Genomic DNA, 23,032 nt, shown 5'->3' with positions numbered 1-23,032 from the left:
AAAAAAAAACTACACATTTTTCTGTGACTCTGCTATAAACCTTGAAGCCATGATAGATAATTTAGGGTATTGTTTCTTTGATATTCTATGTAATGCTACTCCATAGTATTTTAAAATGTCTTTATTGAGATATAATTCTTATAACATAAAATTTCCCTACTTAAATCATAAAATGGAATTAATTTTAATGTTTCATGGAGTGATACAACCATTACCACAATCTAATTTTAGAACATTTTTCATCACCCCAGAAAGAAACCTATACCCATTAGCAGTCACTCAGTATTTCTCCCCCCCTGCTATCCCTAATTAACCTCTGATATACTTTCTGTTTCTACAGATTTACATACTCTGGACATTTAATATAAATGGAATCATACAATATTTGCTCTTTTGTAATTGACTACTGTGCCAGTTTGAAAGTGTTACATACCCCAGGAAAGCCATGTTTTAATCCTGAGCCTATCTTGTGGGAGCAGTCTTTTCTTTTAATCCTGTTTCAGTACTGTAGGCTGGAAAGTTTTGATTAGATTATCTCTGTAGTGGTGTGGTGCACCCAATTGTAGGTGTGACCTTTTAATTAGATGGAGATGTGACTGCATCCATTCCAGGTGGGTTTTGAGTAGTTTACTGGAATCTTTAAACAAACAAAACATTTTGGAGAAACCTCAGAAATGACAGAGACCACAGAAATTTCAGAGCAGAGCTGACACAGATGTTGTTACTTGGAGAACAGAGACAGATGTTTAGAGATGCCTGGAGCCCAGCAGACATTGCCATGAGATGTTAAGCAAGCAGAACTTGGAGAGAGCCATGGGAAACCAAGAAAGGAAAGCCAGCCCTGGAGAAGCAAAGTGGGGAAAGCTCACAGGAACAGAGGCTGAAAGCAGTGGTGCCCGGGAGCAAGGGACCAGCAGATGCCAGCCATGTGGCTACCCAGCTGATAGAGGGATTCCTAACCCATTGGCCTTTCTTGAATTAAGGTATCTTCCCTGTATGACTTAGTTTGGACATTTTTTTTTTTTTAAAACTTGTTCAGGCACCAGGAAGCAAACCTGGGTCTCCAGCATGGCAGGCAAGAACTCTGCCTGCTGAGCCACCATGGCCCACCTAGTTTGGGCATTTTTATAGGCTTAGAACTATAAACTTGTAACTTATTAAATTATCCTTTTTAAAAGCCATTCCAGTTCTGGTGTATTGCATTCCAGCAGTTTGCAAACTAATACAACTACTTTCACTTAGCATAATGTTTTTATGGTCCATCAGTGTTGTAACCTATATCTTCATTCCTCTTAATTACCAAATAATAGTCTTTTGTGAGGCTATACTATATATTCTTTATCAATTAATTGGGTTGATGGCCTTTTGTTTTGCTCCCGTTTCTTGACTATTATGAATAATGCTGTTATGTATATGTGTGTACAAATTTTTGTGTGAACATAGGTGTGCAGTTCTCTGGGGTATATACCTAGGAGTGGAATTACTGGATGATATATGGTAACTATGTTTAACCTTTTGATGAACTTTAAGACTTTTTCCAAACTGGCTGCATCATTTTGCATTCCCAACAGCAGTGAATGAGGGTTCCAAATTCTCCACATCCTTGTGTACACTTGTTATTATTTGTCTTTGTTATTATAGCCAACCTAGTAGATATAAAGTGATGGCTCATTGTGGTTTTTAATTTGCATTTCTCTAATCACTAGTGAAGTTCAGCATTGTTTCATATGTTTCTGAACCATTTGTATTTCCTCTTTAGAAAAGTATCTATCCATGTCTTTTGCCCATTTTTAAATTGGGTTGTTTGTCTGTTTGTTGAGTTGTAGCATCCTTTATATATTCTGGGTGTTAAACCCTTATCTGATACGTGGTTTCCAAATATTGTCTCCCACTGTATAGGCTACCTTTTTACTTTCCAGAACAAGTCCTTTGTTGTGGAAATGTATACAGTTTGAAGGAGATCCCATTTATCTATTTCTTTGTTCATTGCTTGTGCTTTGTGTCTAAGGTCTAGGAAACCACCTCCTATCACAAGATCTTTAAGATATTTCTCTAAATTTTTTTCTAAATCTTTTATGGACTTAGCTCTAATATTTAGGTCTTTGATCCATTTTGAGTTAATTTTTTCAGTAAGTTGTGAATAGGGGTCTTCTTTAATTCTTTTGAATATGGATGTCTAGTTCTCCAAGCCCCTTTTTGAAGAGGCTGCTTTGTCCCAGTTGAATCAATTTGACTGCCTTATCTTAGATTAATTGTCCATAGATGAGAGAGTCCACTTCTGAACACTCAATTCGATTCCATTGGTTAGTACAGTTATCTTTATGCCAGTACCATGCTGTTTTGACCACTGTGGCTTTGTAATACGCTTTAAAATTAAAAAATGCGAGACCTCCCACTTCTTTTTTTTTCCCCAAGGTATTTTTACCTATTTGGGGAGCACTGCCCTTACAAATAAATTTGGTTATTGTTTTTTCAGTTTGTGCAAATTAAGTTGTTGGGTAGTGCTTTGAATCTATAAATCAGTTTGGGTCGAATTGGCATTTTAACTATATTAATCTTTCTATCCATGAACACCATATATCCTTTCAATTATTTAGATCTTCCTTGATATCTTTAGCAATTTTTTTGTAGTTTCTCTGTATAGGTCTTTAATGTCCTTGGTTAAATTTGTTCCTAAATATTTGATTCTTTTGCTTGCTATTGTGAATAGAATTTTTTCTTGATTTCCTCCTCAGATTGCTCATTACTGGTGCGTAGAAACACTGCTGATTTTTGCATGTTCATCTTGTATCCTGCCACTTTGCTGTACTTATTTATTGTCTCTAGTAGCTTTACTATAGACTCTTTTGGGATTTTCTACACATAGGCTTGTGTCACCTGCAAACAGTGAAAGTTTTAATTATTCATTTCTAATTTGGCTGCCTTTTATTACTTCTTCTTGCCTAATTGCTCTAGATAGAACTTCCAGCATAATGTTGAATAACAGTGGTGACGGTGGTCATCCTTCTTTTGTTCCTGATTTAGAGGTAAAGCTTTCAGTCTTTCTCCACTGAATATGCTGTTAGCTGTAGGTATTTCATATATTTCCTTTATCATGTTGAGGAAGTTTCGTTCATTTTCTATCCTTTGAAGTGTTTTCATCAAGAAAGAATGTTGAATTTTGTCAAATGCCCTTTCTGTATCAATTGAGATGATCATGTGGTTTTTCCTCTTTAATTTATTGATGTTTTGTATTACATTAATTGATTTTCTTGTGTTGAACCACCCTTGCATACCTGGAATAAAATCATTTTATCATAGTGTATGATTATTTTAATATGCTGCTGGGTTTGATTTGCAAGTATTTTTGTTGAAGAAGATTGATTAAAGAGATTGTTCTGTAATTTTCTTTTCTTGTAGTTTTTTGTCTTGTTTTGTTATTAGGGTAATGTTGGCTTCTAATGTTTGAGTTGGGTAGCTTTCCCTCCTTCAACTTTTTGAAGAGTTTAAGTAGGATTGGTATTGATTCTTTCCTGAATACTTGGTAGAATCTGTGATGCCACCTAGTCCTGGGCTTTCTTTTTGGGGAGTTTTTTGATGACTGATTCAATTTCCTTACTTGTGACTGATTTGTTGAGGTTGTCTGTTTTCTTCTTGAGTCAGTGTTGGTTGTTAATGCTTTTCTAGGAAGTTATTCATTTCATCTAAGTTGTCTAATTTATTGGCATATAGTTGTTTATAGCATTCTGTCATTATCTCTTTATTTCTGTGGAGTCAATAGTTATGTTCCTTCACCCACTTCTGATTTTATTTATTTGCATCCTGTCTCTTTTTTTGTCTTTGTCACTCTAGCCTAAGGGTCCATTGATTTTACTGATTTTTTTTCAAAGAACCAGCTTCTGGTTTTATTGATTCTCTCTATTTTTATGTTCTCAATTTCATTTATTTCCTGTCTTTGTTGTTTCTTTCCTTCTCTTTGCTTTGGTTTAGTTTGCTGTTCTTTCTCTAGTTCCTCCAGGTAACCAATTAATTCCTCAGGGTTTTTTTTTTTTTTTTTTTTTTGATATAGGCATTTAGAGCAATAAATTTCCCTCTCAGCACTGCTTTTGCTGCGTTCCATGAGTTTTGATATGTTGTGTCCTCATTTTCATTTCCCTCGAGATATTTGCTGATTTCTCTTGTAATTTCTTGCTTGACCCACTGGTTGCTTAAGGATGTGTTGTTTCGCCTCCATATATTTGTGAATTTTCCAGCATTCTGCCTGTTACCGATTTCAAACTTCATTCCATTATGATCTGAGAGAGTGCTTTGTATAATTTAAATCTTTTTAAATTTATTGAGACCTTCTTTGTGACTTAACATGCAGTCTATCCTGGAGAATGATTCATGAGCACTTGAGAAAAATGTATATCCTACTATTGTTGAGTGCAGTGTTCTGTAAATATGTTAAGTCTGTTCATTTATCATATTATTTAAAATCTCTTCAAAATCTGTTTCCTTATTGATCCTCTGTCTAAATGGTCTATCCATTGATGAGAGTGCTGTATTGATGTCTCCAACTATTATTGTAGAAGTATCTAGTTCTCCCTTTAGTGTTGTCAGTGTTTGCCTCATGTATTTTGGGATACTCTGGCTCAGTGCATAAATATTTATGATTGTTATGTCTTCTTGATGGATTATCTCTTTCATTAATACATAGTGTCCTTTTTTGTCTCTTTAAATTGTTTTACTTTCTTTTTTCTTCTTTCTTATTATTGTTTTACATTTGAAGCCTAATTTGTTGGATATTAGTATAGCCACCCCTGCTCTTTTCTAGTTTGCATTAAGTATCTTTTTCCAACCTTTCATTTGCAACCTGTTCTTTCCCTTGGGTCTTAAGTAGGTCTCTTGTAGACAGCATATAGATGGATCCCCCTTGTTTTTTTTAAATTCCATTCTGCCAATCTATGTCTTTTGTATTATATATATCATATCTGACTTTCCTTCTTTCTACGCTCTTCTCCATACCTCTCTCTTCTGTCTTTTCGTATCTGACTCTAGTGCTCCCTTTAGTATTTCTTGCAGAGCTGGTCTCTTGGTCACAAATTCTCTCAGTGACTTTTTGTCTGAGAATGTTTTAATTTCTCCCTCATTTTTGAAGGACAATTTTGCAATTTTGTTGGATATAGGAGTCTTGGTTGGCATTTTTTCTCTTTTAGTAATTTAAATATATCATCCCACTGTCTTCTAGCTTCCATGGTTTCTGCTGAGAAATCTATACATAGTCTTATTGAGTTTCCCTTGTATGTGATGGATTATTTTTCTCTTGCTGCTTTCAAGATCTTCTCTTTCTCTTTGACCTCTGACATTCTAACTAGTAAGTGTCTTGGAGAACGCCTATTTGGGTCTATTCTCTTTGGGATGCGCTGCACTTCTTGGATCTGTAATTTTAGGTCTTTCATAAGAGTTGGGAAATTTTCAGTGATAATTTCTTCCATTAGTTTTTCTCCTCCTTTTCCCTTCTCTTCTCCTTCTGGGACACCCACAACACGTATATTTGTGCGGTTCATATTGTCCTTCAGTTCCCTGATCGCCTGTTCAAATTTTTCCATTCTTTTCCCGATAGTTTCTGTTTCTTTTTGGAATTCAGATGTTCCATCCTCCAAATCACTAATTCTTTCTTCTTTCTCTTTAAATCTATCATTGTAGGTATCCATTGTTTTTTCTATCTTTTCTACTTTATCCTTCACTTCCATAAGTTCTGTGATTTGTTTTTTCAGTTTTTCTATTCCTTCTTTTTGTTCAGCCCATGTCTTCTTCATGTCCTCCCTCAATTTATCGATTTCGTTTTTGAAGAGGTTTTCCATTTCTGTTCGTATATTCAGCATTAGTTGTCTCAGCTCCTGTATCTCATTTGAACCATTGGTTTGCTCCTTTGACTGGACCATATTTTCAATTTTCTGAGCGTGATCCGTTATCTTCTGCTGGCCTCTGGGCATTTAGTCAGATTTCCCTGGGTGTTGGACCCAACAGGTTGAAAGATTTTCCTGTGAAATCTCTGGGTTCTGTTTTTCTTATCCTGCCCAGTAGGTGGCGCTCGTGGCACACATTTGTCTGCGGATCCCACCAGTAAAAGGTGCTGTGGGTCCTTTAATTTTGGAAAACTCTCGCTGTGGGGGAGGTTCGCCAGCCGAAGCGGCTTGGAAGAGTGCCAGCCGGCCCGGGGGTCCGAACGCAGGGAGGGTCGCCGGCCGCCGCAGCCCGGGAGAGCGTCCGTCCGAATATCCTAGTCGGCCCAGGGCGCCAAGTGTGGCGGCAGGGCGCCAGCCGCCGCGGCCCAGGAGAGTGCACCGTTCCCAGCCGGACCGGGAAGTCATGTGTCTGGAAGGGACCCCGGTCACCGTTCTCCGCGGCCTGGGGATCTCCAATCCAATTCTCCCAGTTGGTCCGGGGGGCCGCGCGTGGAGGGGGTCGCTACCCGCCGCGGCTTGAGGGGACCACCTGTCCACTTCTCCCAGGTGGCCCGGGAAGGAGGAAGGGAGGGACTCCGGCCGCTTGCCGCCCCGGCCCGGGGAAGCCCGCGCCCCTCGGCGATCTCACTGGAGCGGGTTCTCCCTGCCAGTCAGCTGTTCCAGGATGGGGTACGCTGTCTTTTTTATCTCTGTCGTGGCTCCGGGAGCTGTTCTGTATCGTTTCTACTCCCCTAGTAGCTGTTCTGGAGGAGGAACTAAGATCCGTGCATCTTATTAAGCCGCCGTCTCCTCTGGACCAGTCTATGGCTTTTGACAGTACTTTCTTGACCCATTGTTTTTTCTTTCGGATTTTATCTACCATATCTTATTTTTATAAAGAAACCCTATTAGTTACCCTTACTGCTTTATCTTTATTTTTGCACACATCTCCAAACCTCTCTCTACTGTCTTCCCATCTGTCTGTAGTGTTCCCTTTCTTGTAGAGCAGGTCTCTTGTTCATGAATTCTCTGTGTCTGTCTGTAAATATTTTAAACTCTCCTTCATTTTTGAAGGACAGTTTTGCTGGATATAGAGTTTTTGGTTAGCAGTTTTTCCTCTTTCAGTATCTTAAATATATCGTCCCACTGCCTTCTCATCTCTATGGTTTCTGCTGTACTTAGTCTTATCGAATTTCCCTTGTATGTGATGTATCGCTTTTCTCTTGCTACTTTCAGAATTCTCTCTTTGTTTTTGACATTTGACAGTTTGATTAGTAAATGTCTTAGAGTAGGTCTATTTGGATCTGTTTTTTTGGGGGGTATACTGCACATCTTGGAACTGTCACTTTAGGTCTTTCATAAGAATTGGGAGATTTTCAGTGATTGTTTCCTCCGTTATTCTTTCTGCTACCTTTCCCGTTCTTTTCTCCTTTTGGGACACCCATAACCGATATATTAGTGCACTTCATGTTGTCATTCAGTTCCCTGAGACCTCGCTTACATTTTCCCATTCTTTTCCCTTATCTGTTCTTTTGTGTATGGGATTTCAGATGTACTGTCTTCTAGTTAACTAATTCTTTCTTCTGCCTCTTCAAATCTACTGTCTCCACTGTGTGTTTTGTCTCTCGTGTCATGCCTTTCATTCTCATAAGTCCTGCCATTTGTTTTTTTAAGCTTTCAACTTCTTCGGTATGGATACTCTCTGTCTTTTTCATATCCTTCATCTTTTTTTGCTAGTTTCCTTTAATTCATTGATTTGATTTAGAAGATTTGTTTTAATATGTTTAATTAGTTGTTTCAATTCCTGTATCTCAGTTGAGGTGTTAATTTGTTCCTTTGGCTGGGCCATATCTTTGTTCTTCTTAATAGCTGTGTTTTTTGCTGTTGGCTAGTCATCTAATTTTCTTGCTTAGTTTATTCTGTAGGTTGTTTTCTCTCTTTTGCCTAGGATTTTCTTTTTGGTTGACTTTGTTCTTTACCTGTTTGTCTCTCGTGCCAGTCATTTCTCAGATTGGCTCTGCCCTGCAGTCTTCCCCCAAAACCAGGTGCCCACAGTGTCCTGCCTCAGGGATTGAGGGTAGGCAATGGGCAGCACAACAAGTCTCTCTGTGTGGGTAAAAATGTCTGCTAATTCCCAGCATTGCTCTGTTTTTCACCAGCCAGCAAGATCTGGGTTTGTTTTAGGGCATTGCCTTAACAGTTAGATTATCCGTATTTCTTAGCCAAAACAGGGGTGGGTTCCCATGCGGGGGATCTAGACCAGCTCTGGTGGGCCTGAAATAACATCTGGAGAGTCTTTGAAGAGCCCTTCCATTCTCTTACAGTACTGTTTGGTACTTAATTGTTCTCAGAAGCAGTTTGACCTGGAGTTCAGGGTGCATCTGATTAGGTGGGGCTTGAAACTGCAGGATTCCTGTGTCCTCACTTTGCTAGTCAAAATCTCAGTGTGGGGCTGTCTCCCCCATTTTATTTGTGGCAGAGGACTCCTCCAGCAGTCCCAGTTTTCAGCCATCCCTAGGCAAAGATCAGGCCGCCCATAGCTCTTTCCCTCAGTGGTTGGAGAAGGGCTTTTGGACTCAGGACTGGAAATGCAGTCTCTGTCCATGTTTTCTCAGACTCTGTTCCTCCCTGATCTGGGCCTTGAAATGTCCTCCCCTGCTCCCTGGATCTCCGAACATGCGGGTCTGTCTTACTGCTGTGAGAGAATTTATTTTTTGTGTCCCGAGTGGGAGGGATTCTGGTTGCTTTTCTGTGTCCTTCCTGTGCTATATGAAACCAGTTGAGGAGTAAGGGAAAAGACTGGCTGGTCTGGGACAGAAGTTTCCTACTTGATATTTATCTTCTTCTTCAGTTCAGCATTCGAAGGGTCCTTCTTCAGTCTCTTGTCTTCCTCCAGAGTTCTGCACAATTCAGCATTGTCCCCCTTTATCTTTTTTTGTTTGAATCTATCTGGAGATAGATTTTCCATAGCTGTTTATGTTGCCATGTTCATGATGTCACCACATGTTGATCTTACACCCTGCAGTCTGGCTGAACTTGTGTTTTTATTTCTAATAGTTTTTTTAGTGGATTCTTTAGGATTTTATACCTATGTGATCAGCAAATCTAGATATTTTTCTTTCTTCCTTTCCAGTCTAGATGGCTTTTATTTCATTTTCCTGTCTACTTACTTTGAATAAAGCATTTAGTACAATGTTGAATAGATGTGGCAAGAGTGGACATCCTTATTTGTTCCTGATCTTAGGGGGGAAAGCCTTCATTCAGTCTTTCACTATAAGTGTGATGTTAGCTGTAGCTTTTATGTAGATAGCCTTTATCTGGCTGAGGAAGTTCTCTTCCATTCCTAGTTAGTCATATGTTTTTACCATGAAAGAGTGTTGAGTTTTGTCAGAAACTGTTCTGTGTTTATTGAGATGATCATGTGGTTTTGTCTTTTATTCTGTTTACAAGCAGGGTATGATATTAATCGACTTTGGTCATTGTGCCTTCTGGGATAAATCCCACTTTTTCATAGTATATAATCCTTTTGATATGTTGTTGGATTTGGTTTGCTAGTATTTTATTGAAGATTTTTTTTGTCCATAATTATAGTAGATACTGATCTGTAGTTCCTATTCTTGTGATGTCTTTGTCTGGTTTTGGTATCAATATAACACTGATCTCATGGAATTGATTGAGAAGTGATTGCTCAGAGGTTTTAAAAGGAGTTTAAGAAGAATTGATATAAATTCCTCTTTAAATATTTGTTAGAATTTACCAGAGAAGTCATCTGGGCTTGGACTTTTTGTGTGTGTTGGAAACGTTTTTTTGTGAAAAATATTTAAAATCAGTTATTCAGTTTCCTTACTTGTTATGTCTGTTCAGATTTTGCATTTGTTTTTCAGTGAGTTTGATAGTTTTTGTCTTTTTTTTAGGAATTTGTCCATTTCGTCTAATTATCTTTTTTTGGTATATAGTTGGTTCTTATATTCTCTTATAATCCTTTTTATTTCTGTAAGGTTGGTAGTGATATACTCCCATTTCTGATTTTAATAATGTGAATATTCCATTTTTTTCTTGGTCATTCTAGCTAAAAGTTTATCAGTTTTGTTAATCTTTTCAAAGAACCAAATTTTCTTGATTTTTCCGTACTTTTCTATCATTCTTTAGTTTCTGCTTTAATCTTTATTTTTTTCTTCCTTCTGCTTGCTTCAGGTTTAGTTTACTCTTTGATGTCTTAAGGTAGAAGCTTAGGTTATTGATTTGAGATCTTTTTTCTTAATATAGGCAAATAGAGCTATAAATTTCCCACTAATCATTGCTTTAGCTACATATAAATTTTGGTATTTTGTGTCTTAATATTTACTGATCTCAAGTGTATTTTATTATTTCTTTTGTGGTTTCTTATTTGACCCACTGATTAATTAGGAGTGTGTATTGTTTAATTTTCACATTTGTGAATTACCCAAATTTTGTTATGTTATTGATTTCTGATTTCACTTCATTGTCATCAGGGAACATAGTTTGTTTGATTTTAATCCTTTTTAATTTATTGAGGCTTGATTTATGTCCTAGCCTATGAGAAGAATATATAATCTCTTGGTAAGTGCATTTATGTTTATAACTGTATTTCTTCCTGCTGGGCTGGCCTTTTAGTTATTATAAAATGTCCTTGGCTTTCTGATATTTAACTTCCTGATATTTCCTGAACTTTCTGTTAAGTTCTCTCCCTTTTTTTTTGGTATCCCAGTCAGGTGTTATCCTCCCCTCATTTGTGGGTGTTTGCGCTTTTGTTTTCGGTAATGCCCTGGGGCATACATTGATCCAACAGTCTTGATACAACTAAATCCTAGTCCCTTTGCACTGATAATCTTTGTGACCAGTCTTTGAGGATTGTTTTAACCCCCAGAGGGCTGTTCTGATCTGCCTCTTTCCTTAGTTCTTTCTGGTAAATGTCTAACTGGTTTATGGTTTACCTTGTTGCTCACATGGAGCTACCAGCCTCCTCTTAATTGTGTAGCACCATAATCTCCGTAATTTTTTAGAGTGATTTTAGGCTTGAACTTCTCCACACCTGTTCTAAATAAAGTCAGTTCACTTGGGGAGAGCTTTAGAGTTCTCTGTTCAGATGGTCTGTCTCTCCCCTAGGCAAAGTCTCTGCTGCTGCACCATTGGAAGTATGACAGACCATCTCTTAGAGAGATACTCTGCTTTACAAGCAGGGTGCTGGGCTGAGGTGGCAGCCTCTGGTCTTCTTGGCTTGCCTCTCCTGGCATGGAATTTTTGTCCTGTGATTGAATTAAAGTATGGGCAGTTGGAGCCTTAGTGTTCTTGCCTACCACACCTAGAGTAGAGCTTCCACCCCATGTTTGGGGGGTTTGGTGGAGGAAGAGAGTCTTAGACCATCAGCTGCTCTCACCTAGAATAGAGCCTTTGTAAATAGAACTGGGGGAGGGAGGCAGTGAGAGAAATGCTGGCAGCCTTCCTCTCCTGGGAAGATTGTGTACCCCTTAGCTAGGAGCTGGGAAAAGAGGGAGCACTGTGCTCTTCATTGTATAATCCTGGTGTGTAGCTTTTATCATGCTGCGTGGAAGGGTGGGAAAGGAGGGAGCAAATCCTAGCTCAAAAGCCACAGACTCTGATTGCTCTTACTGAGACTTACTAGATTTTCTTGAATAAATGTTTCTTCAAGTGGCTTTAGGAACATTTCTTAGAGATTTTAAATAATTAAAAAAAGTAATTTTCACCAGTTGTGGTTTCACTGCGGAGAGGATCAACAAAGTTCCTCGTGCTGCCATTCTAGCAGCTGTTTCTTCCATAGGTTTTTTTTTTTTAATACATGTAATTTAATTGAGTTATATTCACATACCATATAATCATCTGATATACAATCAGTGTTTCATAGTATCATCATATAGTTGTGCATTTATCATCACAATAGGTTTTTGAATGTTTTTGTTATGAACAATGAAAATAAGAATAAAAATAAAAGTAAAAGTAAAAAGAACACCCAAAACATCCCATACCCTTTTTACCTCCTATTATTTTTTTGTTTGTCTTTATTTTCTTACTCGTCTGGCCATACACTGAATAAAGGGCGTGTTAGTCACAAGGTTTTCACAATCACATAGTCATATCATAAAAGCTGTATAGTTACAAAATCACCTTCAAGAATCAAAATTATTAGATTACAGTTCAACAGTTTCAGGTATTTCCCTCTAGCTACTCCAATTTACCAAAAACTGAAATGAGATATCTGTATGCTGCCTAAGAATAACCTCCAGAATGACCTCTTGACTCTATTTGAAATCTCTCAGCCACTGAAACTTTGTTTTATTTCTCTTCCCCCTACCGCCGAGAAGTCTTTCTTAATCCCTTGATGCCAGGGTTAGGTTCATCCCTGGGAGTACTGTCTCACATAGGGGTGAAGGGCAGTGAGTTCACCTGCAGAGTTGGCTTAGAGAGAGAGGCCACATCTGAGCAATAAAAGAGGTTCTGTAGGTGTGACTCTTAGGGATACTCATAAGTAGGCTTATTCTCCTTTACAGGAATAAATTTCATCAGGGTAAGCCCCAAGATCAAGGGTCTGGTTCACTAAGTTGGTAGTCCTTAATGCTTACAAAAATATCAAGTCTAACTAACCTGTATAAACCAATAAGACTCCTTATTCAAGGTTCCATATAATCATAGTGTTTGAAGAAACTGACCATGCAAGTTAAATTTGATAGTGTGCCACAGAAAACATAAATTTAAACATCTTTTCCTTTGATCTCATGTAGAAGTTGAAGTTTTAAAATACAGTCCATATCATCCTTTACCCTGTATTCTGATTTACCTATTTCTACCCAGATCAGCTTCATCATGTCTCTAATTGAAGTCTGATCTCTTTTTTATCTTTTTTAAATTGTTGCTCTATGGGGTAATGCTGACTTTCAGAGCTGCAGAACTCTAGTTCTGAGTCTCAGGTGTCATGCAGATGCCCGAAATTCCAGGGAATGACCAGATTATACATAAATAGTTCAGCATCTTGGAATTTAGTAATAACCTTTATAACTCAGGAACAGATGTGACTGCTGTATGAATTTACAATCTAGGAATCTTTACATAAGCCTTTCCCTATGTGCTGGTTTGAAAGGATGTATGTACCCTGGAAAAGACATGTTTTAATCCTAATCCCATTTTGTAAAGACAACCGTTTCTTCTAATCCCTATTCAGTACTGTATGTTTGAAACTGTAATTAGATCATCTCCCTGGAGACATGATTTGATCAAGAGTGATTGTTAGACTGGATTAAATGGAGATGTGTCTCCACCTGTTTGGGTGGGTCTTGATTGGTTTACTGGAGTCCTATAAAAGAGGAAACATTTTGGAGAATGTTCTAGTTTGCTAGCTGCCGGAATGCAACACACCAGAGACGGATTGGCTTTTAATAAAAGGGGATTTATTTTGTTGGTTCTTCAGAGGAAAGGCAGCTAACTTTCCACTGAGGCTCTTTTCTTATGTGGAAGGCACAGGATGGTCTCTGCTGGTCTTCTCTCCAGGCCCCTGGGTTCCAACAGCTTTCCCCGGGGTGACTTCTCCAAAGGCCTGGGCTGAGCTGCAAGTGCTGTGATGAGGAATGCTGAGCTGCTAAACTGTGCTACATTGCGTTCTCTCATTTAAGCACAAGCCAATTAAGTTAAATGTCACTCATTGCAGCAGACACGCCTCCTAGCCGACTGCGGATGTAATTAGCAACAGATGAGATTCACCTACCATTGGCTCATGTCCACAGCAACAGAACCAGGTGCTTTCACCTGGCCAAGTTGACAACTGAATCTAACTACCACAGAGAATGAGAGATTTGGAGAGAGCAGAGCAGAACGACATAGCCACAAGAAGCAGGGTCCATCTGCCCATGATCTTTGGAGATGAAGAAGGAAAATACCTCCTAGGGAGCTTCATGAAACAGGAATCCAGGAGAAGAAGCTAGCAGATGACACTATGTTCACCATGTGCCCTTCCAGATGAGAGAGAAACTCTGACTGTATTTGCCATGTACCCTTCCAGATGAGAGAAAACTCCTGAACTTCATCGGCCTTCTTGAACCAAGATATGTTTCCCTGGATGCCTTAGATTGGACGTTTCTATAGACTTGTTATAATTAGGATATTTTCTCGGCCTTAGAACTGTAAACTAGCAATTTATTAAATTCCCCTTTTTAAAAACCATTCTGTGTCTGGTATATTGCATTCTGGCAGCTAGCAAACTAGAACACCCTGATAAGCTATGCACTTGAATCCAGTTCTCCAAGTTTGCACATTGTAATTTGTCCATATTAGTAAGGCATTATAATATCTGTCTTTTCTTTCATGGCTTACTTCACCCTAAATACTGCCCTCAATGTTTATTCACCTAGTTGCATGCCTCACAACTTCATTCCTTCTTGCAGCTGCTCAACATTCCATTATATGTTTATGCCACAGTTTGCCTTTCCATTCATCAGTTGTTGTACCCTTAGGCCACTTCCTCCATTGCAAATTGTGAATACTGCCACCATAAATACCAGTGTGCAAATGTTCATATGTGTCCCTGATTTCAATTCTCCCAGTGTATAGCTAATAATAGGGTTGTTGGGTCATATGTTAACCCTATAGTTAGCCTCCTGTGGAACCATTACACTGCCCTCCATATGGGCTACACCATTCTGCTTCCCTCCCAACAGTGAACATGTGGATTTCTCTCCACATTGTCTCCAGCTTTTGTATCTTTCTGTTTATTTTTAAACAGTTTTAGTCACACCCCATCCTATGTAAACAACGAGTGGTTCCCTGTATAATCACATAGTTGTGTATTCACCACCCCATTCTATATGAGGACATTTCCATTTTTTCTACAGTGGAAGAAGCAGAGAAGAAAAAAAAAAGAAAATGAAAAAGAGAAACTATACCACTGTCATGTTTTAAACGGTAGCCGACTGAAAAATCAGAGAAACTGAGTCTGTGTTTAAAGTTTATTGTCTTGGGGCGAGGTTCCTGGGTCCGGGTGCTCAGGGTGCGGGCCGGGGAAGTTGTGCCCCCCTAAGAGCGGCGGGGTTAGATATAGGCTATCTAGTGGGGGTGCTGATGATGCCTACGGGGCCTCCTGTGGTAGGTTAGGTGTTTTGCGCGCTTTAGGGCTGGGGGGGCATAGCTAAGGGCCATGCACAGTGGGAGTCCTTTGTTTGTCAGGACAGGTCCTGATTGGCTGAGTTTGCACAGCTGTATGCCCGGATGTTCACGGGTTTTAGTTCGGGTGGGGGCCTTCCAGCCAGAGGCTACTGGGCCAGGCCTTACAACCACCACAAAGAATCCCATACCCCTCCTTTATCTCCCCCTTTTATTGACACTTAGCTTTGGTGCATTGCATTTTTTACACTTATTGGAAGCATATTATGATGTTTCTGTTAACTATAGACCTTAGTTTGCATTGGTTATTTCTTCGTATACCATCCCGTTTTCAATACTTTGCACTGTTGACGTTCATTTCTTCTCCCTTATGTAAAAGCATTCTTGTATTTGTACTTTTCTTCACCATCATTGTCCATTCTAGTTTTTGCTAAGTTATACAGTCACAGTCTTTATCTTCTGTCTTTCTTTCTGGTGTCTTACAGGCCCTTAGCCTTCCTCTTTCAACCACTCACACTCAACTTTGTTCAGTGTCCTTACAGTATTGTGCTACTGTTCTAGTTTGCAAGCTGCCAGAATGTGATATACCAGAAACAGAACAGCTTTTATAAGGGGTAATTCATTAAGTTGCAAGTTTATAGTTCTGAGGCCATGGAAGTGTCCAAATTAAAGTAAGTCTATAAAAATTCCAAATTAAGGCATCAACAAGAGATTACCTTCACTCAAGAAAGGCTGATGAAGTTCAAGGTTTCTCTCTCAACTGGAAAGGCACATGGTGAACATGGCCACATTTGCTAGCTTTCTCTCCAGGCTTCTTATTTCATGAAGCTCCCCTAGGGGCGTATTCCTTCTTCATCTCCAGAGGTCTCTGGCCGTATGGGCTCTGTGCATGCCACAGATTTGTAAAATCTTTTTCCTTTTAAAGGATTCCAGTAAACACCCAACCAGGAATGGGTGGAGTCACATCTCCCTCTAATCAAAGGTTAATACCCACAGTTGGATGTGTCACGTCTCCGTGGAGATAATCTAATCAAGTCTCCAACCTACAGTGCTGAATAGGGGTTAAAAGAGATGGATCAGGATTAAAGCATGGCTTTTGTAGTGTGCATAATCCTTTCAAACCAGCAAGCTACCATCAGAAAGATCCATTTCTGGGTCTTTACAGTCAGTTTTTTACTCCTTCAGCATCAAATGCCCAATCTCTCCCCTCTTTCTATCTCCTCATAACCTGTGTTCTCAATTTTAGCTCTCAATGTTTGCTCTTTAATGTTAGTTCATATTAATGAGGCCGCGCAGTATTTATCCTTTTGTTTCTGGCTAACTTCATTCAACATAATATCCTCAAGGTTCATCCATGTTGTTGCATGTATCATGACTTTATTCTGATATATCTCATTTTTTCTCTCCTTTTACCCTTACTAATAGTCTTCATTTTTATATTCTTCTCCAGACCTCTCTTTCCTGTCTTTTCCTATCTGCCTGTAGTGCTCCCTTTTGTATTTCTTGTAGAGCAGATCTCTTGTTCACAAACTCTCTCAATTTCTATTTGTCAGAAAATATTTTAAACTTCCCCTCATCTCCCTCAACCCCCATTTTTTAAGGACTTTTTCTGGACATAGAATTCTTGGTTGGCAGTTTTCTTCTTTCACTGTCTTAAATGTATCATACCACTGCCTTCTCACCTCCATGGTTTCTGCTGAGAATACACACATAGTCTTATTGAGCTTCCCTTGTATGTGGATTGCTTTTCTCTTGCTGTTTTCAGAATTTTCCCTTTGTCCTTGACATCTGACAATCTGATTAGTAAGTGTCTTGGAGTAGGTCTATTTGGATCTATTCTGTTTGGGATATACTGAGTTTCTTAGATCTGTAATTTTATATTTCATAATAAGAGATGGGAAATTTTCAAGTGATATTTTCTCCGTTATTCTTTTTACCCCTTTTCCCTTCTCTTCTCTTTCTGGCACCCCTCTAACATGTATATTCATGTGCCTCATGTTGTCACTTGGTTCCCTAAGACCTCACTCATATTTTTCCATTCTTTTCTGAATTTGTTCTTTTGTATGCAGAATTTCATGTGTCCTGTCTTCCAGTTCACTAATCCGTTCTTCTGCCTCTTCAAATCTGCTGTTATAATTCTCCATCATTTTTCTTCTATTCTGTTGTGCCTTTCATTCCCATAAGTTCTGCCATTTATTTTTTTCAAGCTTTCAATTTCTTTATGTTCACCCATTGTCTTCTTTAGAGCCTTCATTTCTTTTGCCATATCTTCCCTTAACTCATTCATTTGATTTTTGAATTGATTTAGCATGTTTGTTTGAACACCTTTAATTAATTGTTTCAACTCCTGTACTTTGTTTATTCCTTTGACTGGGTCATATCTTTGTTTTTTCTGGTATGATTCCTAATTTCTTGCTGATGCCTAGGCATCTGATTTCTTTTATTAGTTTATTCTGGAGGTTGTTTTCATTCTTTTATGTAGGATTTTCTTGTTGTTTGGCTTTGTTCTCTATCTGTTCTTTGGCATTCAGTTCAACTTAATCTACAACTCTTGCATAGCTTCTGTTTAACTTATAAGATTTTTTCAGTTCTTGTTTTTTTGGTTCTTTCCCTGCCTATATGGAGCCTTTTTTGATGAGGGCCTACAAAGATAGGATCAACCTCAATCAGATTTTTCCAGACAAGGCAGGCCCAGGTCTCAGGAGAAGATGCAATCACTATCGCGTTTCAGAGGAATGAGATGGACCAGGTTGACTTTCCTGTGAAGTTTTTAGACATTGTACTTTTCCTATACTGCCCAGCAGGTGGTGCTTGTCAGCCCTCAGCTTCCCACAGGCATAAAGTGGTGTGGAGCCTTTAATTCTCAGCCTGTGAGGGATGTGGTTGAGACAGATGTTGTGGTGGAATGCAAGCTTAAGCTGTTTTTCATTCCCAGCCCCTAGGGTCTGAATTCTCTGAAGGAGGCCTGCCACTTGAGCTGGGCCCCACACCCCTTTTCTTGGTGAAAAAAAAACTTCCTTTAGGGAATTACCTTCTTCACTTGACTTGTTACCTTGTCTCTCAGACGTATCTTAACTCTGCTCTTGGGTGGAGAGGCTTTTTCTAATGAGCTACTTAGAATACTTTAAAAATAAGAAAAAGGAAAAAAGCATGAGAAAAAAAGCCCTTTTCAGAGCCAGTCTCCCCAGTTTGCCAGTCAAGAGCCACAGTTGCTACTGGCTCTATGTACCCCCTTTCTTGGGGTATAGCCTTTTATAGTATTCTGAGCTTGGCCAACTCTAAAAGCCTCCTTTTTTAAATTTTTTTTTTTAATTTCTTCATCAGCCCAGTCTCCTTTCTGCTGAGAGACCTCAGGGTTACTTTCTTACTCTCTCTGGATTGATCTGTGCTTGGAGCCTGTATTCAGCAGTCCAGATTTATTAAATAAAACTGCAGTTGGAGCTTGGTTGAGCTACCTCCTCTTGCTCCTAGTAAAACTTCTTTTAACCCAGGGAAGTGTCCTTAACAGAGCCTGTCATGCCAGTGGGAGAGGGGCACCAGCCTCCACACTTTGGGGGCTCACCTTAAAGTCCCCTGCTATGATCTCAGCCCTTCTACCTGTAAGAGTGGTGTAGTCTGTGTCTGGTCGTGGACGTCCACCAAACAGTTATTTTAGACAGTTCCTGGCTATTTAGAAGCTGCTCTACAGGACTAACTAAATTAAACACTTCACTATGTTGACATCTTGCTCTGCCTTTCCATAATTGAACCCAGGTCTCCGGCATGGCAGGCGAGAGCTCTGCCTGCTGAGCCATTGTTGCCTGCCCTCCATAGATTTTTAACAAATATAAATTGTGTTCAGTGCTCCCATAACATCCTCTACTTACTCATTTATATCATTCACTATTTGTTGTTATTGGTTCCTTTGCAATTTTGGTTTCTTGTGCTAGAGCAACATTGTTAAAACTTTTTGACTGTGTTCCATAGTAAGAAATATAGTTTACATTGCATTTAGACACATGCCTATGTGTTATTTTTGTACAAAATTTTCATCAAACAGCATCAACTGTTTCTATTTGTGATGTTCCATGATATTTTCTGTTCTGTCTTTATTTTTAAAAATTGCTTGGTTGCTATCTACTTAATTTCACAACCTGTAGTTTGAAAAACACTTTATATTAAGGCTCCCTGAGACAAAGAATTGCCTGGGAATGTTAGTTTAAATCGCTGGTGTCTGTCACAGTGCCTCACACACAGTAGACATTTAATGAGTGTTTGTTGAGTGAACATGAAGATGCCAGACTTCTCAGAATCTTTAACAAGTTAAGGTATATTGAGACACACTGAGAGGGGTTATACTGTGCAGTTACCGACCTTACTTGACTATTGAATGTGTTCATCGCGGAGTTCCTATGAATATCTTAAATGTCTTCTAGAACTAGTGCTTGGTAATTTTTTTTTGTGGCTCAGCATACCAAGTATTTCTTTTTAAAGTGAAAACAAAGGGTTAAATTAGGAAATAACATGCAAACATTTTGTACTTTCTTGGGGTCTTTCCTCCCAAATTCTTAAAAGAGAAAATATGTAGCACAGCAAAGAAAGGTATAGAAATAAAGAAGAAAACAGACAAAAGTAAATATACATGGATAGCTTATTGTCAAAACCTAACTTTAAAGAACCAAATGCTACAAATACGCCTTTTAAGCTAGTAAACTCTTTAGAAATCATTACCCACAGTCGTAGACAAAAGGACTCATAATTTTCAATGATGATGATGACAATGATGATGAGTTTTTAGATCCCACCCAAATAGATGTAGTAAAATCTTTTTAGGATTGCCAGGCCAATTGCAATTCTTAGGGCATGGAAGAGACTGAGTAGTAGCATTTTATTACGACTTAGGCTGTACATGCATACATAATTAAGCTGTTACTTGAGAATACCCTGCCCCTAGCTGAGTAGTCTCTAAGAGGAGGTAGAGAGAAATCAGATTCTCTGTGACAGGAAATAAAAAAGTTAGTTGACCCACTAAATTAGTACTGTAAGCCATGAGGTACTATTAGAATATCCTCCAGTCTAAGTAGGTATGAAAACTTCTTTAAAAAGAAACTGCAGTAAAATACTTCATATTTTGGATGATAGAGGAGGTTTCACCTATGAAATTCTGTTTTAGTTAACATTGGAAATACCTTCTATCTTGGGAGTGAAGTTAGGGAAGATCCAACAGAACTTTTATATATGATTTTCTGGTCATTGTGGAGTTCACATACTAGACTTGAAGGTAATGCTTCATAGCATAACCAACAGGAATTATCCTCTGTGTCTAGAGAAATGAAGCATCTGACCATCTGAATTTGTGAAATTGTAACCCAAGGAACTGATTGTTTTTATTGTATAGTGTGTGAGGGCTGCTGCTGCCACTGCCAGATGTAATTGAGATCCATTCATGCCTTTTTCAGTCTGGTCCTGCTATTTTTGATCCTTATGTTCGGAGTATCTAGAGTAATTTTGATATTTGGTTGGCCGAAGTTGCTTCTGCTCTTATTGCCATAGCTTCTTTTACCATAACAAGGTACTAAGTATTTCTACTTACATAAGGAGTTCCAGTATCCTTCCCTTATTCCTTTCCTCTATTCCCATCCCCAAATAATGGTAATCCACTGACAATACTTTTAACAGAGGAGATGTTCTTTCATTTCCTTAATGATTTCCTTAATGGTCTGCTAATTGGAAGTACTTTAGGATAGTTAAAATTTGACAGCACATCCCAAAGTAGTAAGATTTTGCTCTAGACGTAGTGTTAGAAGAAAGTTTAAAATGGTTCCAACTGTTTACAGGTTATGGTTATGGTGGCTTGAAGCTGTTTGAAAAATGTTCTTACATTTAATCCATTTCTCTGGGTGTGAACCCATTTTAAGTAGGATCTTTTGATAAAGTTAGTTAAGGTGTGGTCCTACCTCAGTCAGGATGGGTCTTAATCCTATTACTCAATCCCTTCACAAGCAGAGTGAAATTCAGACACAGAGAGAAAGCCAGAGGGGGCAGCCAGACACTGAACATCAAATGGAACTCAGAAGATGGAGGAGAGACCAGGAGATGTGACCCTGTACCTTGCCATTGATAAACTAAGGACCAAGGATCACCAGCAGCCAGCCCCAGAATGTCACAGTCTATAGGGGGAAACCTTTGCCTTGATTTGGGTTTTATTTTTGCCTCAAAACAATGAATGAATAAATTGCTGTTGTTTAAGCCAGCTCATTGCATGATATTTGCTTGAGCAGCTCAGAAAACTAAAACAATGGTCATCTCTTCTAAAAATCTCAAATACAGAAATGACAATCACTTTGGATAGTCTTAACTGAAAGAGCTACACCATTCCTGAGTCTCTTACTTTACATGCTGATTGTTTCCTTTTTGTTCTATTCTGTTTTAGAGAGTCTGCCTAGAAGTTAGTCTCCATGGACCAGTGATCTTGGGGAAAGGGCAACTGATCAGTAGAAATTAATCTGGAGGCTCCATTGCCTGGGTTGAGCCAATTAGATTTCTTTCTCAGAGAATCCTGACCTTGAGATACTGAACTATTTAGATGATTATTAGTCCTTGGGCTGAAAGGTCAGGTAGAATTGTGACCAGATTCTGAGCTACAGGATGTAAAATAGTACGCATAAGCCATAAAGCAGCAGAGAAAGCCAGTTTACAGAGAGGAGCTGGACAGTCGAGTGGATGTGTGGATACCCATGAGGTCTGGTGGCAGGAACTTCTATTCTAAGTTCCCATTAGGCCCAGGTAAACTGTTTTCTCTCCGTGGATATCCATGAGATCTTTTGTTGTGGCCTTTTAATAATAATCCCTCCTCCATTTTACTTGAGCTGGTCGAGTGGGTTTCTGTTCTTTAACTAAGACACAGTACCAGCAAAATCTGGTATAATAACGTTTCTTAGAATTAAAGGCTTGAACTGTGAAACCCACAAGAAGATGGGAAACCAAGGCCTGATTATCAGCGCAAATTTAGTATATGTTGGATAGCCTTTAGTCAATAAATACCTCATCTATAGGTATTTATTAGCTCATTGACCACCTTTGTGTTTTCTAGGATAAAGAATGTCTCCATCATTTAATCTTTCCTCAAAAAACACAAAACCTCTGATATTTTTTGTCTTTTCATTCATCACTTTTTTCCTTCATTATAACCTCAGGGAGAATACTGGACTAGGTGCCAGGAGAATTCTATTCTTGCTGGCACTCTTAACCAGACGAATTTTCCTAAGAAAAATAGTTAGTTCTTCTGTACCCCATTTCCTCTTCTGTAAAGTAAAGGGGTTGGGCTGGATTGCTAATTTCCCACCTTCAACCCCTGCAGAAAAAAAAAAAAAACGTTAATCAAGAGGGTCAAGAAATCAAGCTACATACCGGACATTTTCTATAGATGAAATAAATACACCTGTACCTTACTTAATGCCTTTAATTCATTGCTGACAACCTAGTTACTAAGTGAAAAGCTATTACATGAAAATTTATTTGTCAATTTTGATGAGAAAAGTAATGGTGTTTTCTATCCAACCCAAGATACCCAAACATTTTTCACAAATAGAAAAATTTATCAAACAGTGAAAACATTTTAATAAAAGTAGGTAACAGTAATTTGAATGTAAATAAATGCAGTTTATGCATGAAATGTAATATAATGATGCTTTGTTACTGCAACAAAGAACAAAGGAAAGACTAGAAAGATCATAAGGATTGATGGAAAAGAGAGGAGGCATTCTTTGGAAGATGGTGGAGAGTCAACTGATTGATTCAATATCAGAACTTTAAAAAATTTTTTTTTCTTTAGTAGCAGAAACTCCTGAAGTGGGAGATTTCGGTACCTCTATAGAAGTAGAATCTTTGGGTCAACAACGACAATAAAAGCGAGGTGGAAATTTGCTTTCCTTCTTCTGGTTTCAAATTCGTACACCTTGAAGGAAGCCAAAGTAGGTGAGTGTGTGACATTTTGGGTCAGATAATTCTTTTTTGTG

At 38.6% G+C, this 23,032-nt stretch overlaps 1 protein-coding gene across 12 annotated transcripts in view; it reads left to right on the top strand.

Annotated features, from left to right (window-relative positions):
* FANCC (FA complementation group C) overlaps positions 1-23,032 on the top strand; it is a 446,081-nt gene that overhangs the window by 117,710 nt on the left and 305,339 nt on the right. For 2 of the 12 annotated variants that reach the window (XM_077148700.1, XM_077148693.1), the window contains one exon: positions 22,849-22,991. The exons of 9 other annotated variants lie outside the window; for them this stretch is intronic. The gene's annotated coding sequence lies outside the window, so the exon portion shown is untranslated. The remainder of the gene's footprint in view (positions 1-22,848; positions 22,992-23,032) is intronic. One more of the 12 variants, XM_077148694.1, reaches the window with a different exon arrangement.

This window comes from Tamandua tetradactyla, chromosome 2, assembly GCF_023851605.1.
Source record: "Tamandua tetradactyla isolate mTamTet1 chromosome 2, mTamTet1.pri, whole genome shotgun sequence".
Classification (NCBI taxonomy): Eukaryota; Metazoa; Chordata; class Mammalia; order Pilosa; family Myrmecophagidae; genus Tamandua; species Tamandua tetradactyla.
This window is presented reverse-complemented; position numbering and strand designations above follow the sequence as displayed.